This window comes from Arvicanthis niloticus, chromosome 6, assembly GCF_011762505.2.
Source record: "Arvicanthis niloticus isolate mArvNil1 chromosome 6, mArvNil1.pat.X, whole genome shotgun sequence".
NCBI lineage: Eukaryota > Metazoa > Chordata > Mammalia > Rodentia > Muridae > Arvicanthis > Arvicanthis niloticus.
In genome coordinates, this window is record NC_047663.1 from 31,188,206 (window position 1) to 31,193,856 (window position 5,651).

The following is a 5,651-nucleotide window of genomic DNA, read 5'->3' on the forward strand; positions in this document are numbered from 1 at the left end:
TAAGTTCATGTTCTAGAGACTGTAATAAGATGTTCCTGGTGCTTTGAAATTCACTCAATCTCTGTTCTCTCTCACAAGAGAGAAGGCAGTTTAATGTTCATTCACTTTGGAATCCTTAGCACAGGCTTCAGGCTGCAGTTTAGGATCCTAATTTGGCTAAACAAATGCATGCAGTCAGGAAACTCACTCAATGTGATATTAACCTTCTGAGACTATAGACTATCTTAAGATAGATAATATGAAAGATGGACACATAGCGGTTCTTCCTTTCACATACTGAAGTATTTGAAAGTTAAAGAAGTCCCCAGCTGCTGTGTAGACATTGCATATAGCATCCTCAAATGCATCCTCATACGGTTCCATAGATCATCTTTCCCTGAATATCTAGATTCTCCTCTCTTTTGTCTTAGTCAAGACAAAGGGAAGTAGGAGCACCAAACCACAGTACTAACCTGACACAGTCATTGTAACAGACCACAAGTTTTGTGAAAAATCCCCCTCATAATGGAAAAACACATCATATAACCTTTGACACTGAAAATTAATAATGTGAGAACCAGGGCTCACAACATCTGTACCTCCTGTGCAAAGGACTAAATACTCCCAATGTTCTTTTTCTTACCTCCATGGGGCAGTGGGCACACACACAAGATGGATCATACATGTGTGCAGGCAACAAATACACATGCACACTCATACACCCAGAAACACACTCATACACATACAAAATAAAATGAATCTTTAAAATATTCTAAAGATATGCCAGATTTACCAGTTCTGTGCATCATTTTTTTCTTTTTAATCTCACAGATTAAGTTAAAATTTGTCTGTTACTATTTCTCAACAGAATCAAACCCACTGCATTATAAACATCAAAAGGATTTAGGTAAAATATTCCTGTTCTCCTAATAGGTGTCTAATAAGGGAAGCAGTATCTAAATGATACCTAAGATATTACTGAGTATTCCTTAGGTGTATTTCTTATTTCATGCAACAGATATTGACAAGTATTTCTTAGCTATCAAACACTATACTGAGATTTAGAAATATGCTTCTAACATAGAAGGAAGATTGACAAGTAGTTACATATGGTTTTTAATAGAGGCATGTACAAGGTTCTAGGTACCTTGTACCAAGTTGGTCCTGGCAGTATGTGGAGATGGTAGGTTAAAAAACTGCAGTGGCATTATTATAAATGGAAGGACAGAGAGCCTTCTGTTGCCACAGTTTCATGGAGAAGAGAGAAACCCCCGAACCAAACCTCAAAGAATAGCAGTAATACATCTACTCTACCTTGCAAGCTTGAGCAGTGTGAACAAGGGGCTGTCACAGAGATAGATTCGCAGTTATAAAACATCAAGACAAGTTTAAGACCTATGGATTGCTCTTTTCAGGTAAAGTGTGAAGCATAGGTATCAGTGACAAGAGATCAAGAAATATAGGGAAGAAGGAATTAAATCATGAAACCTTATCTCTACGGTTGAGAAAATTTAATTTTTTCTTATAGACAACAGGGAACAAGTGGATGGATTTTAGCATATACATACTGTGCTTAGGTTGTATCTGTACATTCTCAGATACAATAGATAACACGAGATGATGTGTTGATTAGTGTTTTAGTGAATGTGACTCAAGCCAGGGTCATCCAAGAGGAGGGAATTTCAATACAGAAAATGTCTCCATCAGATTGGTCTGCAGGCAAGACTATGAGGCATTTTCTGGGTTAGTGACTGATGTGGAAAGGCCCAGCCTAATGTGGGTGTTGCCACCCCTATTAGACAGATGGTCTTGAGTTTAAGACTCTAGAAGCAAGAAGATAATATTTTATGTAAGACATAATATATTTGACTATATTAAAACATCACATATCTATTTAAATGAAAGCCCTGTTTTAAAAAAGGAAATTACAAGGGAGAGTCTGTAAAGGGTATTTAAAAACAAACAAAAGAAGAAGTATCAGGATTTCAAATGAAAAAGAACTACAAAACCAGTAAAAGGATAACCAGGGGTGAAGTGGACAAAGACACTGATGAGCCATTCACAAACGAATGGAAGGATAGAACACAGAGGTGTCATACAGGAGGCTTCAACTGAACTGTTTTAGGCTGAAAACTCTGAAAGAATACAGTAAAAAAAATTAGGCTTGGTAAAACAAAACTAAGTTGAGAAACACAGACATCTGCCATTATACTTATCTGCTAAGACATCTAAGAGCTGGTGATGATATACCCACGACTCAAAGCATTTTAGTAATGCAAAACTTATACAGCTCTTGCTGAAGTTTATAAAATATTATATGTATATATACTATACACATATATGAATATATTATAATATAATTATGCATTATATATAATAATATATAAACTATATATATTCAAATATTTTCCTAAACCTTATAAAGGCACGTACTAATTGTTACCACTGTTGTATCCTTAAGTGACTTGAAGAGTGCTGTCACACTCAGGTACCCTGATGTAAATATGAACAGTTCAAAGCCCTAGAGCAACCACATCTACATTAAATTGGCTGATTTTAAAAAATGTATTTACGTGGTTCTTAGTAGCAGTCATATTCTTCAAACATAAAGCCTTCATCTCAGACATCATTTTCTGCAATCCGTGTCCTCGGCACTCATGCATCCAAAAACACCAATATTAATTCCTGCTTTAAAGTCTTCCCAGCAAGAAGCCTTCATTTCATACTCATTTACTAGAACTTTCTTGCTTTGAAGTTAACATAATTACCAAATATTCTGTTCATTTTTGGATACATTCTAGTAGTCCTAGAAATCAAGGGTTATAGGTAATATGATTCTGTCGCAAAATACAGGGAAGGAGGAAACTGAAAACAAAAAGCCAAAGTAGCAATGTTTGCATCATCCTGCATCACTAAGAGGTGATGGTTTTGCCATGGATATAGTCTTTACTCCCTCTCTACTCTGCAGGGATGAGGCTGTTGAGTTTCGAACAGGGGAGAGTGAAATTTTACCATTCTAGTTTGCCTTCACACTGAGAAAATAAACAGATTACAAAATTAACCACTTTCTTAGAACAGAGCAAATAAATCAAAGCCTTTGTTTCTGATGAAAAGTTCTGTAAACTTTGCCTAATAAAAAGATTATCTTTTAAAGGGGGATACATAGCAGTATCTTGACACTCAAAATTTGCAAGGAAATTAAAATGTGATTATATTGATCAAGTTTTAATTCATTCTCAAAAGCTCAATTACTTGTGAATACTGCTAACCATATCTATTCAAAAGCCAGCCTTTTCAATATCTGGGTCTTCCATAATGTTTTTACAAATTTAACATTTTTAGAAATAGTTTTTTAATGACATGAATGACTGTGGATTCCCCTGTGGCCACACCATTCAGTCCACAAGGAATGCTCATAATATTTGGGGAGGAAAGACAAAAACCTCACTTTGTAAGAGAGTTGACTTGTAAAATATGCATACATTCCTCTTCGTTATTTTTATATTTTTAAAATATTTTAAAAAATCATTTTGTTTAGGGGATTGAAGAAGGTACATGTTAATATGAACACCAAAATCCCAAAAGGGTTGCTAGATCCTCTGGAACTGGCATAACAGGCTGTTATGATCCACCTGATCTGAGTGCTAGGAAGAGAGCTCAGGTCCTCTAGAAGATCAATGTGTTCTTAACCACTGAGCCACCATCTCTCCTTCCTTGCTTATCTCTGTTTACAGCAACATTGACATGAATGTGTTGGATCACAAACATACTTTGTATTCTACATTTCAAGTCCCTTCACTTCCCTACTTGTGTAAATGACTTTACACTGAAAAGGATCTGCAGGTTCTGATATAAAAAATAGAAAGAATGTGTTGAATAGATCATTAAAAACCCAATTAACACCTAAGTGTCTTGGCTTTCTCCTGGTCTTTTCTCCTAAAATCTGAGACTATGGTGAAAACTTCCAACTTTCCCTGTACACAAATGGAAAAAAATAAATAAATAAACCAAGACTTCAGTTTCTTCACTAGGGTATTTTAAAACAACAACAAATCTGCAGCGTAAACAAAAGATAGCGGGTGTAAATGGAGAAAGCGGGACTGGAGAGATGACTGTGGTTAAGAGCATTTGCTGTACTTCCCGAGGACCCACTTCAGGTTCCCAGCATCCACTTCACAACCACCTGTAACACCAGCTGCAGGAGATCAGATACACTGTCTCAGGCTGCAGGAGATCAGATACACTGCTCCAGGCTGCAGGAGATCAGATACACTGTTCCAGGCTCCCCCAGCACTTACAGGCACTATCACAGGGATACACACGTGTACACATCATTTAAAAATCTTTACAAATAACAAAACAGCTTTGAAAAGCTGAATGACAAGACCATATTGCAATCATAGTAGAACAAAGTGGGTTCCCTGGGAGAGAGACTGACTGTAAAGCTGGTGAAGTAATTGAGGACCTGACAATGCAGATACCAAATGACAGAAATACTGGACCCACACTGTCTAGAATTTAAAAATGTATAAAATATAGCTTTTATTTTATCTGTGAGAAAAATAAGTGGGAAAAAAGAAATTAATATAAAGATATTTTAAAGACGTATGTATCTATCATAACCTCAAATTATTGGATACCTCAATATTAGGATATGAAAGGGACAAAGTGATTCCTTGGCTATAGTTCAAGTCTCTTCCTAGGCAGGCAGAGGAGCTAGAATGGCAAGAGTGGTAGCTGTGGGATGGGTAAAGTTTGATTCAAAAGCAGTTTCATTACAGAACATCTTGTGACTATTCACTGAGGAACATGGCTTCGCCAAAACCACATGCCCCATTACAGAGACAAATATGCATTGACTTTTATTTTATTTGCTATTCTAAGGAGAAAGACTTTACAGTTTGGGCTGTATCCATCATATAACTGACATCACGACCCATCCCTCAAAACAATATTAAGACAGAGTAGGAACAGAAACTCTATCCCAGAAATCTTATGTCTACCGTCCCTATACCTCCGCTTAGTTTATGAACAATTCTTCCCCAGATGACAATGCTTCATGAGGAAAAACTTCCAAACCTCAGACCACATGACTCAAGCTGAGGAGAGTGGTGGAAGCTCCATCTGATCAGGAGTGTACACTTGTAATTTGCAACAGAAATGCTCTTCTGCTTCCTTATATCCCTTCTCTGAACTTTCTCTGACCTTGACAAAATCCAAGAAATACTGAGTATAAGTCTATCTCTTGAAACCTTCCAAGTCCCCACTACCCACAACACTAAAAAATACTACTTCATTTAATTCTGTTGTTTAAAACCAGAAGTTCACATATAATAATTAAATTAATTGTATACTTCTGGAGTACAATGTGATGTCCTGCTACATGTTAAAATTGTAGCATGATTCAAACTTTTAAGGATATTGGTAAAGCAGGGTGTTATTTCTAGTTCACCTTCAGTTAACCTAGAAAGCCCTCATGGTATTTCCTGTAAATGATCTCCTGTGGGTCTTGTGAAGTTCCGAGACTCCATGCGTATTAATTAAAGAGATAAATATGTATAAAATAAGACTGGCCAAATTTACATCTCCACCTCATCATTGAATGTTCACCTTCTCCTGGACATCTCATCTGACCATAAATGGCATAGGGGAATTGTAACTAATAATGATCT